At 35.1% G+C, this 12,136-nt stretch overlaps 1 protein-coding gene across 4 annotated transcripts in view; it reads left to right on the forward strand.

Annotated features, from left to right (window-relative positions):
- LOC124292558 (caspase activity and apoptosis inhibitor 1-like) overlaps positions 1-12,136 on the forward strand; it is a 224,676-nt gene that overhangs the window by 1,269 nt on the left and 211,271 nt on the right. For all 4 annotated transcript variants that reach the window (XM_046729695.1, XM_046729698.1, XM_046729694.1 and 1 more), the window contains exon 2: positions 440-525. The gene's annotated coding sequence lies outside the window, so the exon portion shown is untranslated. The remainder of the gene's footprint in view (positions 1-439; positions 526-12,136) is intronic.

Below are 12,136 nucleotides of genomic sequence, written 5' to 3' on the forward strand. Positions count from 1 at the left end.
CTCAATGTTATTAGTGAATCTATTATTATTAGTCTACCATTTGTGATGGTGTGTTGGAGAGAAATTCCCAATATGATACAACCAAGAGTTACCTCCCCTCAGTCTCATGGCTGTCAACTTGTGCATTCACAGTGATTTGTGTGTCTGTGGATCACAAACAGCATATTTTAAAAAAACCCAACTAAACCAGTTTAGAACTATGTTCTGGTATAAAGAAAATATGAACATAGGTGTACAATTACTTTTTTGATATTTTAATAAATACTGCCTATGTATAGATCAATACTAGATATTATAAATGACAACTGTATACATGGTATGCAGCCTTTCCATTATATAGTCTTTCTATATGTTGTACACATGAAGATTGTCTCATGCAAATTTAACAATTAGATTTCTACTCAACATAATGATATTCATTCTTTTTATCACTTTTCAGTACTCATGTTCTTGTATCAAGACATGAAAGAGTCTAAAGATCACGTCCTGCTTGGGGAATATATGGATGACCAGTTAATGAAACAGGTAACTGAAACATGTTTTTTAATGAAAATGGCTTTTAGTAAATTTTTATGTTTCATTTTCACTTTTTGTTGGCATTCAGAGTGAGTGAGTGAGTTTAGTTTTACGCTGCACTCGGCAATATTCCAGCTATATGGCAGCGGTCTGGAAATAATCGAGTCTGGAGCAGACAATCCAGTGATCACTAGCATGAGCATCAATGTGCGCATTTGGGAACCGATGACATGTGTCAACCAAGTCAGCAAGCCTGATCACCTGATCCTGTTAGCCGCCTCGTAGGACAAGCATGGGTTACTGAAGACTCATTCTAACCCGGACATTCATTGGTTTGGCATTCAGAAGATCATTGTGATTATGATACAAATTATGAACTTGGGTAGGTTAAAATGATATTCTGTGCAAGGATAGAGCTTTTTGTTTAATGGAAGGAAGATAATCAAACATACTTGTTCAGAAACTGTTCAAGGGCATTGTATGTGTCATATTTTAGCAAATTCTTTTTCAAAATGATCAAAAGTTTAGTTATTGACAACCTACATTTTTTGACAGTAATTGAACATTGCTTTGTGTGTGTGGATGTGTTAGGGCTTAATTAACTGTCAGACTTATAATGGCAGAATGCCATTCTGTCATCAGCTGATGCATACTTTGTCCTTTTATGTATACACATTACATAAATTATACCACCAGAAAATTTTCCTTCATTATCTACATCAGATATAAAGTTTATTTTCATTGTAACCAAATCACTTCAGCTATCAAATCTTGATGCTGTTTTTAAGTACCTTGTCAATCTATTTTCAGTCTTTAATCATGGCAGAAAGTATTAAAATTTTGTTGTTGGTAAAAACATAACCTTTCAAAACTGTCTGCAAATGAAACTATTTGATGACTGTAGATTAATTATTGATGCTCTAAAAGGTTGAACCTCGATTGGAAGCCTATATTTCAACTTAATACAACATAAAAACACAAAACAAACTATTTTTCTATTAATTATAAATTCTGTTGACAGGTTGCCATACGTGTTGAGTACAATTATTTTAATAACACAGAATGGACATATATATTATGTTGTATGTCTTTCTCAACTCCCATTTTATCAAGCTGTTTTCAATTCATCAGTCATTAATATAAGCATGAAACACATTACTCTAAGTTTATGAACAGTACACAGATCTGTTTGAATCAAACAATTTGAATTCAAGGACATGGAAAGTTAATAGCATTCAGTGTGGCAAGAGCTAGCTTTTGAGGATATACAAATGTTTTGTTGAGAGAGCTTGGCTACATATGTAAATGTGAACGCCAAATATGCTAAGAAGTTAGAAAGTTGTTGGGCTAGTAAAGCCTAAAGTCTTTTGAACAGACTGCTATGTTTTCTAAGGATGGTATATTCAGAGATTTTGATTTTGACAGAGATAAATGAGAGCTTGGTTTCTTGTCCCCTGCTTTGATATGACAGGAAATGTTAAATGTAACTCACTCTCTTACTCCTGCTGATTTCTCAAAGTATCCGAATTCCATTGATGGTTTTCGGTATATACTGAATACAATTTACCATACTACAACTGATTTCTTCAACAATGTCCCACACGACTTCTGCACATTTCCCCTGACACTCCTCCACTCCTCCTCAAAGGGGGCGGTGGGGTAGCCCAGTGGTTAAAGCGTTGGCTCGTCACGCCGAAGGCCCGGGTTCGATTCCCCACATGGGCACAATGTGTTAAGCCCATTTCTGGTCTCCCCCGCCGTGATATTGCTGGAATATTGCTAAAAGCGGCGTAAAACTAAACTCAGTCAGTCAGTCAGTCCTCCTCAAAGGCACCTCCAAAAAATTGTCTGAAGCACCATCTCCTATTTAAAAATATAACGATGAAACAATTTGGTAGCAACTTTATTTCCTGCCTTGCATGCAATTAAAAATGAAATTATTAATTGATCTATCGCTACATCAAACTTATAGAATACAAGATACACATATTTTTGTGTATTATTTCTCAAATTATTTGAATTATCTATACTGGGATTTACATGGATTATTAGTTTGACAAATGCCCAAAGTTCAATACAAAATTGTAACGGGAATAGAGGAGTCCACTAGCATGATATGAGTGAAAATCCAGAGGAACGAATCTATATTGTGCTGGCATTAGAAGATTATGATGTTTTTGCTAGTGTATTCAACTTGACAATGGAAATTGTTTTTATGCATCCCTATATAATGAAGAAAAGAGCATCATTCCATCCTTCTTCATCTCAGTGCATTTAAACCGGTATTGTGTTTTGCATCCATTTTCAATGTTTACGCTTAAAGTTTGTTTTATTTCTTGTTTGGTAAATCTGTATCAATAGATCTGATGGACTCCAAAAGGTAACAAACATTTGGCCAAGTAAAGTGGTCTTAAATATAAATACATTTACTCTTAAATAATATAGTATGATGTTTTGTATAGTGAACAAATTTGTGTCTATTTTATCATGACAGTGACATATTTCACAGCGCTTGTGGCTTGCCAGAAATGTGAAAGTCAAACTTTCTCTTAAGACAGAGCAAAAAGCCAAATCAGTAATGTGTGATCTTTGATAAATAATCACATGGTGACATCTGTCAAGAATCAATATTTAATTCTTTCATACTTTCAGTGTTCAAAAACAATAAAGCTGACTTTTTAAAACAAACACTGTTTGAAGTGGCTTTACTTTTGAAAAAGAAATCATCAAATGATTAATTAGGAATGACCCATATAACAGCAGAATGGTATACAAATAAGAATATTGGTTTTCCAGTATATGTGTTTCAAGGACTTGATTACCAGTAGATGTAGAAATTAGCAATCCATTACAATGGGTAGGTCAAGACTTTTCAAGAAGGTGTCCCGATGTACTTTTGCATGAATATACAATGTGTGTTTGTAAATAAAGGGGATTGTCTTATGTAATCACAGATGTATTTCCATCACCAAGTTAAAAAAAAAGAATACTACATTTTTTGATAAATCAAATATCATGATAGTAACTGTCTTAAATCAATTACTGAAGTTAAAGTTCCAAAGAAATTTACTTCCCAATACAAAACGTGAGTTGAGAATGTAACAACGTATTTGATAAGTCATATTTAAAAGCAATAACATGAAATATGTCTGTTGTTTTTAACAAATATAAAATACAAATTATGAGATTTAGACTATTGATAAAAAGTCTGAAAAGTTATATATTTGCAGATGTTGTGGAATTTTATTTTGAAAGTAAATTGGATGGGTGGCTCGGCAGGATTATTAGTTAGTTTAATTAAAAATGTGACAAATTTGGTAACACAGAAAAGAACTCGCACCTTCAGTTGTAGAAAGTGTTACAAAATTTGACAGAAAGGAGTGGTTGGTTGAATATACCCTCCTCACATAGTGTTATGCAATTTACTTGTGACTGTGAGGAGGTATCTCCAGTAATGAGTCCAGCAAACACTGGTGGACTCATGGGGATAACAACAGAGTTGATAGGAGGCTCATTGATGATCAGGGATCACAGGCTGATAATAGTTAGATAGTCATGAAATACTGATTGCAGCCTTCAATCTGTCGTCGCGCAAGAGGATAGCTTGAGTGAATATATAATACGAGAGATCTTACAAAAAGTAATATGCTCTGATATGGTTTTGAAGGCTGTTTTTTGTTTGAAGAACTTTATATGGTAGAATATTTTCTGACTATAACCTCATTAATTTTTTTATGAAAATATTACTATTATTTTTTTATAGTTAGGTAGTTGTGGAGGGTATAGTTGTGAACCTTGATTACAACAGGATCTGCTGATCTTTGATTTCAAATCCATGGTTTACCCAATTTGCAATCCTGGTTTGTCAGCATCATACTCATGAGTTCATGCAGTTCATGTAGGGTACATTACAGCCAGTGAGCGAATGAGTTTAGTTTTACACCACTTTTAGCAATATCATGGGGGGAAACACCAGAAAATATGCTTCACACATTGTACACATGTGGGGAATCGAACCTGGGTCTTCGGCATGATGAGCGAACACTTTAACCACAAGGCTACCCCACCGACCCAGGGTGCATTACAATGACCTACAGCACATACATGTTTCTCTCTTATATGCCATGATATTACAGAAGCAGCAACATTAAACGCTACTCAATAAGTGTTTTAATTTTGTAATGCTTTTGCATAATTTCAAATAGCAGTAATTCTACATGTTAGTAATCTGTTTTACAGCCACAGTGGATATTCATTTTAATCCTGAGAACCACACCCATACTCATTCATTGATACACAACACTGATCATTGCATGACATGTAAACTGTATGGTCTATCCCTCTATACATGCTTCTTGTTTCTTACTGCAAGTGTAGCAAGTGTTTCAGGCCACACAAATGAGTCCTTATACAGACTGGTTAGTATCAGCATCAAGGACAGTTGTAAATACTAACTTACAAAAACAGTATGTACAGCACAGTTCATTTTTGAGGGAATTCAGGTTGAACATACACTGCAATGCAAATGTGACAATTCTGCTAGCAGCAGACAGTATTCTGCATATGATATACCAGACTCTAGTATCTGCATGTCTTCTATTACAAACATTAACCTGACCATTGTTTTCCAATATTCCTAGCCAACACAGCAGTGTTATGTTGCATAAACACTAGAGCTGAAGCGTTCAGGACAAGCCTGCTTCATGTATCGATACATAGTGGGATACTTGACTCATGATACAGTGCATACTGGAATACTAAATTTGCATCTTTTGCATGAAATTCCAATGTTTCATATTGCCCAGCATAAACAATCATACTCTTGCTTTCGTGCTGTGAACCTGGCATGTCTAGTTAATTTGGTCTCATAACAACAGTGTGCTGTACAATTTGTTTCATCATTGGTATAAGTTATAGCTGACCAAAGTAGTTATCAGTCTGGATCATTGCAAACCTTTGTAAATGTTGCTCATCAGTACAGAATTCAAACAAATTCAAAGAAATGTGCATTGTATTTGTCATGTCACAATGCATCAGTACCAAGAGCTTTTGGAAATAACAATGATCAATGCAGGAATTCTCCATGAAGTCTTGTCAGCTGCCATTTCATGGACAACTTGCCTTGCAACTGATTCAAGATTTGCACACAGTAAAATGCCCAGAAATCTCCAAAATACTAATAAGATGTTGCATGCTGTAAAAACCTGTTAAGCTGGGTATAATGCACCATCCAGGTACTATAAAACAGCACTGTGATACCAGGCACACAAATTTTAATGAACACATGGAACAGTAGACTAACGTCTAGTCTCTGAAATGAAGATATTTTTCAGAAAAATAATGGCTTATTAATTATGGTTATAATTTATAATGAAAAAGAGCCCAGACACTTTCTTCATTTTCAGAAACTGTGGTAATCTGGATTTGCTACATATTCCAGACTTGCATGGGTATTCTTGGGTAAATTTGTTTCAGGGTCTGTATGACAGACTAACGGAACTGTTCTGTTGATAGTAAGTTGTCAATATGATGAAGGAAGAGATCAAGTCTGGTTTCCTAATGATATACAGGCTGCAGTACCCATTTTCTGAAGAAAATTTGATGGAGCTGTATTCCATATCAAAGGGACCAAAAGAATTTTTTACACTATAAAGTAACTTTTTATTCATGAGTATTCATAAGAGAGACCATTAAATCTTGTATCATAGCAAAATGTGTGAAGAAATTCAAAGAATTACTAAGTTGGATGACCTGCCAAATCAAAATTAAGTAGGTCAAAAGCCACATAGCCATACTCTGACTGATTTAAACAGATATGTTCACCAGTCAAAGTTGTTGTCAAGAAGGATGGTCTCCAGCCCTCCTGAATGTATTGAACCCTGTGGTATCAATGGAAGTCCCAGCACAGGATAATCGCAATAACCTGTATCCTTATTGCAGCACAAATCTAAAAGGGTTTCTTATTTGTTTGGTAAAGAACTTGTTATAAATGTTCTACAGTGTTATCCAATGGTTAAAGTCTGGTCGATGGATATTGGTCTGAAGGTGTTCATCCAATATGGCCTTTGTCAAAAGTATCCTTCTGAAACTTAAAAGTATATTTTTTAAAAGCATAGTTTAAAAAGCCATTTTCATATCACTGTTTTCTGCTGTTCTGGATAGGTTAATGTATTACATATCTGGCAAATGCAATGCCTATGCCAGTTTAACCCTTTAATTCCAACAGATTCCTTACCAAACCTGAGAGCTAAATGCTCCCACTGTTGTTTCTACATTTTAGCCCATAAATGAAATGAACGTGATGATTAGAAAGCAATATCCCATATCTGCTACTAATACAGTGAAATTTGACATTTACCAGACAAATCATTTTAACTTCATATTTGTGGTTATTTGTTAAGTGTAAACTTTGAAAGGTCCCTTGATAATCTGACATTTCTGTAGCGAGAGCCCCTCTCTTGTGATATGATTATATAGCTATGAAGTCTGCGTCTGAAAATGCGCAAATAAAAGTTCATGGCGCCCAAAATAGAAAATGAAATTTCTCCAGCCTGATTGTCTAGGAAGCTTGTTAGGTAGGAGAGCCAATGCTTTTTGTTTCCCATTTACTCTGTAGTTTACCCACAAAGGCCCACTTCTTATTAATTATGTAGTCAACTCCTGAATTGGTACTGATGTTTATTTTGCCAATAAACTTTTTGAAAAGTTAAGGTTATCAAAATGGACTTGTTCACAGATAATTTTGAAGACATTTCTTTGTTAGTTTTAGTATGTTCCCTCTTCATGCATATGTAGGCAGTAGGTCAAGTAATCACAGTTCTTTAAGAATGATATTCTTTGGGCTTGAATCTGTTTCTGACATTCTTGATATTTTTTTCATTGAATGACCACAGTAGAAATATATTCTGTTGTGGATGTTTTGTTTAGAAATGAAACTTGTAAATCCTGTGACCAGCTGGCTCAGCCCTAATAATAGTCTATAGATAGAATTGGTTGGTCTCAGACCTGGTATATAGATTTTTTGCCCCTGTAAATCCTTTGAGCTTAATGACATCTATCAATGAAATTGAGTTCAGAATTGAAATTGACCTCAGGTGTTTGAGTAGGGTAATCACGTTTTTCACACATGAAGTCTATTTCAGTTTTTCTGGGCAGCAGCCACTGGGCTTGGGGCAGGGTGGCTTGCAGGGTGGGAAATCATCCATCACCAGTAGTTGGCATATACAATCTGGGCATCACGCCATTTATGTTTGTATCAAAATCAGATCTGCACCTGTTACCATATGGTATTTCAAATTTGTTGGATGAAATTTTCCAGTAACATTATTTTGCCAGAATATGAGAACTGCATCATGTGAACATCTAACTTTTAGCTTTACATCTAACATCTAACATTTAGCTTGAGCGATGCATCATTCATCCATTTGTTATCCATATATCTGAAACTACAGATATGTCGGTAATGGAATTGCATTGAAAAATTGTCACATTATTGTACCCAAGGCAGCCATGTTGAAAATATCTTCACTGATCAATTCTGCATCTTCCACTGAAGGTGTGATTTGACTAGTAGTACGTGACACATTTAAAACACATAATATTGTTTGTCTTAAAGTCAAATATAATTTGTTGAAAATCTGTTGTCAAGCATCATGACTTTAGGAAAGGTGGACATAAGTCTTCAGATGTTTGGATAGGTAATGCCAGAAAGAAGGTCTTGTGATCAGTTCATGCCTGTTACAAACAGTGTCTTTTCTAAACTTTTAATGCTTTACTCATGAAAGGTAGATAGTACTATTTCATGATAAGTTTTCGCAACATTCTCTTTTATCCCCATTCAAACCTTCATTTTGGAGAAGTTATCTCAGTAATATTCCTGCTAAATAAGCGAGTTGGAATGAAATATTCAAGTGACTAACATCCACACAATTTGGACATGATGACATGCATGAGGCTCATCAGCAAGTCTGACCACCTGATTCTGTCTGAGAAATTTCAAGTAAACAAAACTAATTTGTTTCACTGGTGTCTTAAATCCCTAAGAAATTTTACTTTGATATGGAGAACAAAAAGTATGAAACACCTCAGAGTTGATAAATAAAGTCTTTGCTCTTCTGAGGTCATTAGAGACTGGTATTAGTTGCAAAGCCAAGTTCTGTTTATTGAAAGTAAAGCTGACAGCTTGGTCAAATTATTTTTGTACAGTGATAATCTAAAGATTGGGTGTGAGATCTTGATTAACTGAGCGAGACAGGCACACTCTAATAAAGGCATTGAGATTAGAACATTCCTATAATGTTCACATAGTACAGTACCAAATCCATGCTGCAAGAAATTGGCCATAAATTGAAAACAAAAGAAAGAACGCTTGATTGATGTTTAATGAGTGTTAGACTTGGAGGTTCTTTTTGTGGTTTGAAATTACTTTGACACATAGTAACAACAAAAACACAAATTGAAAAAAATGGAAACCTAACAAAGAGGTCTTGAAAGTATGTCTGGCCTTAATATGTCTGATGCTTCATGGTAATCTAATTTCTTCCATCAATTTGTAACGAGTTGACGGCATCGCGACACTAATACATGGCTGTAAGTGGGATCATGGAGATGGAATTTACTGACTATACACCCAATAACTGCTTTGCTTTTCAATAGAGGTCAGTTCTGTAGTTTTGACATTTCAAAATCTAATACAATGCATGTATGGTTTTATTCACATTCAATTAAGAATTGGCTACATAGTAAACTGATTACTATGTCTACGGTGGCTCGATTTGGAACCAAACATATTTTCGATAATTCGCAACATCGAAGATGTTCTATGTCAGTGTCTTGTCTTACTGAGGTCATACACTGACACTTAAGACTATGAAAAAGTTTTCCGATTACAGAAACATTAGTGTCATCACTGAGGTCTTGAAAGTGAAACTTGTCTTGTATATTCCGACTTGTCGCATTTCATAATCAATGAGCCTTGCTATATTGGGTAATTGAAGTTATGAAAGTTAATGCTTTCTTTGAAATGAGTGATGTTCTGTTTGGCTTGAAATCTTTTGTAATAATGACAATCAATGAGAAAAAAATTGTCATCAAAGGAAACCAAATTTGGAAGATACTTGATGCAAAAAAGTGATCACATTTGTGCAGCGGATGGTCAGGAAAGTTAATCAGTTGATCAATAGCTGGTTTTGTAAGTATAAGTAACTATTGTCAGGCACAGTCGTGATAGAGGACTATATTCCCAATGTGGAGGGGGATTTCATTTTGAGATTAACAAGATTTCTATGCAGATTTGAAACACCTAACTTCTTTGCACCACAAAATGAGGACAATATTGATGACAAATGATTTAAAAGAAGAAATAAAACTGTGTATCGCTGTATTTCTCCCTAAAGTGACATTAAAATGTCTGGAGTCAACTTTATATCAGGATTAAGACTTGAACATATAAACGTTTTTAAACCCTGCCTGGAACATGAAGAGAGTTTTAAGGGTCTGTATCCTGAAAACTTGAATTTAGAATCATCCCTTTTTCGTAGACTTTATATCAGTTGGCCGTGCACTGTGGCCATTTGAGATTTGGCCGTCTGGCTTGGAGCCAGGTTGAAAATGTCAGAATGGTTGTTGCAACCCAGGACAAACTGTTAGACTGAATGTTAAATTTTATGTATTCATCAAAGAAAACAAAGAGAGTTGATAGAGGGTCGCAGGGGAATTGTTTATATTTTTATGTGCTTTTAGTTCCTGTCACTGTCTGCATATGCCTCAACCTTTGTCTGGAGGAATGTAATATTAGCGGTCAGTATTCCCTGGTGAGAGGTAGAAGATGTGTTCGAGGTCTTCAAATAATTACCATATCAATGTGTTTGTGCTGGAATTTTGATATTCACATCAAACCTAGTCCAGTTTCTTTTACCAGTATGACAGTGGCCAAGACTGAAAGTTGCTGAACAATAGGCTGAGGGAATTCTACCAAACTGAAATGTGACAGGAATTATTTCTTTTATGTAGTCATTGTCTTGATGATTAATCATACTCAATAATAAACTCATCTAACATTTCAACAATAATAATGAAAGAATGATTATCTGGTATATTTTTCAAACAAATTTTGTTATATTTGAAAGCATCTTGAAGAAAACCTTTCTTGTTTATGAAATTTGTAGTAGAGAGTGAGATGTGAAACAGGCAGTCTGTTTGACCTCCTATTGACAAATCACAGTCCTATGTCTGGGCTGTAGGTGAAACAGCTCCCATGTAACAGATTGACAGCTGAAAATGTTCTCTAAAATGTCCTTGAAATGAGGGATATTATTCAATAGTGGGCTGAATAGGTTCTTTTGATGGAAATGCCATGTCTGGTGGAATGCTGCCGTTTTTAAACAAGAACAGAGAGTGACTAGGCCTTTTAGGTGTTTCAGGGAAATATTTGATAAACCTGAAGTACACTCGAATTAAAATACCAGTCTGGGTAAACGAAGCTGATGTCCTTTTTAAATTGAAATGTTCTTAAAAGCATATTAGATATATAGAAGTATAAAGACGGTGGAGATCTCTTGAGACATCTTGAGTTACATTGATTGAAATTCCTCAGTCTTTTTAGTGTAGCTTTCGTTTCATGAAAGGTATTGAAATATTGAATTTTTACACAAATGTTGTTTGAAATGCTTCAAGTCGGTGCAAAAGTATATGAAAGCTGAATCTATCTTCGTCAGTTCTGAAACAGTTGTCTGGGAGCTGTAGACAGATATGCAAATAGGATATTTTTTTTCAATCACCGGCCTATTATCATATCAGTAACGATGTTGTCTACCAGTATCAAAGAGACTTTCAAGTAGGCATACTCGAGACAACAGAATGTAAATTTGAATCATTTCATTCCAAATAAGAAGCAGCCTCTTAGGGTGCTCTGACTTTTTCAAATTCTCTGGCATTAGATGAAATTGCTTCTCTTTGATGAAGGACCATTTGTTGTTATCTCAGCTGGAAAATATTTGACGAGAATAAATACATTTCAGGGAAAAATCTGCTGTAACAGATTTGTGACAGTAGCAAGATTGGACAAGGAAGATGCTTTGGAAATGTTACCAAATGGGAAAGGGATGGGAGGATTTTTGAGAATTTGAAACACAACACCTTTATGTAAATTGTAGCTCTAAGTAATATAGATTCATGGACCATCTGTGATATAGTCGCCATGGTAACAGCTATTCCAAAGGGCAATGAGAAATAGTATGCCCTTTTCCAAATTCCTCCCAGTATCCAGTTTTTCTTTGTGAAATCGAAATAAAAATATGCACTGTTCATTTGATATATTTTTGAAGCGGAATTAGACTGATTTTTCATGATAAGCTGACACAACAGCAGCTTCAGATCTGTGATGGCCTTTAACTGTTTGCTGCCGTTAAGAATCTGAGAATAAAATTTCAGAATCCAAATGGGTGAAGCCAAGGAGAAAGAACAGAAAACATTCTATTTTGGCAAGATCATAAATTCATTTTATCCTTTATGAGCTTCCAAAGATAAGGATGCATGGGGGGAGGGATTTAATGTGTGGAGCATAATGCAATCATAACCGAGGTCGACCATCTGGGCTCTTGTTATCAGGTCACTGCAAACT

The sequence above is a fragment of the Haliotis rubra genome, unplaced genomic scaffold (genome assembly GCF_003918875.1).
Source record: "Haliotis rubra isolate DU_JTF1 unplaced genomic scaffold, ASM391887v1 Scf52, whole genome shotgun sequence".
Taxonomy (NCBI): domain Eukaryota; kingdom Metazoa; phylum Mollusca; class Gastropoda; order Lepetellida; family Haliotidae; genus Haliotis; species Haliotis rubra.